At 41.4% G+C, this 1,496-nt stretch overlaps 1 protein-coding gene across 3 annotated transcripts in view; it reads right to left on the bottom strand.

Moving 5' to 3' along the window:
• Window positions 1-582: 582 nt before the first annotated feature.
• Window positions 583-1,496, bottom strand: part of LOC129813264 (sodium/calcium exchanger 3-like) — a 155,295-nt gene continuing 154,381 nt past the window's right edge. For all 3 annotated transcript variants that reach the window (XM_055865573.1, XM_055865574.1, XM_055865575.1), the window contains one exon: window positions 583-1,496. This exon is cut by the window's right edge and continues 844 nt beyond it. The gene's annotated coding sequence lies outside the window, so the exon portion shown is untranslated.

Genomic DNA, 1,496 nt, shown 5'->3' with positions numbered 1-1,496 from the left:
TCGAGTCAGACCATCTCATCTCAACCCTCTCAGACCATGCTGGCTGGTAAGTGAGCTACAGATGCAGCAAAGGGCTTTGTCATTTCAACAGGTGTTCCATACAAGTCATTCTAGTTCAATATTGCCATCTTGTAGCACATGTGAACAGATAGCAGAAGTCTCAATAAATAGATGTTTACAGCAAAGTGCATCATGGAAGACCAGTAGAAAAATACCTCTGAATTATCAATCAGTTACAGTTCTCTGCAGAAACACATTTTTTTGGGGGGGGGGATTTTTTGTTGTTATTGATTTAATAAAATGTGAAAACTTTGTGAGAGCAATATTTTATATCAATAATAAACAACGTTTCTTTAATTCATTAGTTAAGATGTAATAGATATTTAGAAAACATGAAGACGACATCGGGGTACATCTCAAATGGCAACCTATTCCCTATGTAGTGCACTACTGTTGACCAAAGCCCTATTCCCTATGTAGTGCACCAGAGCTATATGGGCCCTAGGAAAAAGGATTTCTCTCTGCAGGGTGCCATTTGAGACATAGGTATCCTTTCCCCCCCGGATACAACCCCCCCCCCCCCCCCCCCCCCAAACCAAACCACAGCAGTCCTCTGACTGAAGAAGCCGAATGTGACAACATTGAAAACAAATATTCAAAATATACAGAAAATATGTCTCTATATTATATATATATAGAGAGAGAGAGTAGTGAAGTAATGTTCAAGGCAGTTTGATAATCCTTGCTTTCCTCTCCTTATCCTCCCGTCTTTAGTTTGATAGTTGACCTGTCGTTTCTTCGTTTTGTTACTTAGTTTTTGACCTGTCGTTTCTTCGTTTTGTTACTTAGTTTTTGATCTGTCGTTACTTCGTTTTCCTCCGTTGCTCCTCCTCTTTGTCTCTGAGATCTCTGCCGCTGCGTTCGTTTAATAAGAAACTAAACACTATGAGTCCATTCATCATCAACAACATATTTTCCGTTAACGATGTCATCTTTTTTTTTGTTCTCCGTAATGTAAGATCAGAAAATAGCATCTTTGATTTGTCATTTTTTTTGGTCATTTTTGTTGTTGTTTAAAAAAAATTGTTCTCATCAAGGTGTTGAGACTTCTAATGGCAGCTCAGATCTCTCCAGCTTTAAGACCAGTTGTCTCTTGTAGTGGAATACAAACCAGACCATATGAGACCAAACCAGATGAGACCAGACCAGATGAGACCAGACCAGATGAGACCAGATGAGACCAGACCAGATGAGACCAGATCAGACCAGATGAGATCAGACCAGGTGAGACCAGACCAGATGAGACCAGATCAGACCAGATGAGACCAGACGAGACCAGATGAGACCAGACCAGACCAGATGAGATCAGACCAGATGAGACCAGATCAGACCAGATGAGACCAGATGAGACCAGACCAGATGAGACCAGACCAGACCAGATGAGACCAGACCAGATGAGACCAGACCAGACCAGATGAGACCAATGTGAGACCAGA

The sequence above is a fragment of the Salvelinus fontinalis genome, chromosome 16 (genome assembly GCF_029448725.1).
Source record: "Salvelinus fontinalis isolate EN_2023a chromosome 16, ASM2944872v1, whole genome shotgun sequence".
NCBI classification, from domain to species: domain Eukaryota; kingdom Metazoa; phylum Chordata; class Actinopteri; order Salmoniformes; family Salmonidae; genus Salvelinus; species Salvelinus fontinalis.
The sequence above is the reverse complement of the archived record's forward strand: the minus strand, read 5'-3'. Positions and strand labels throughout refer to the sequence as shown.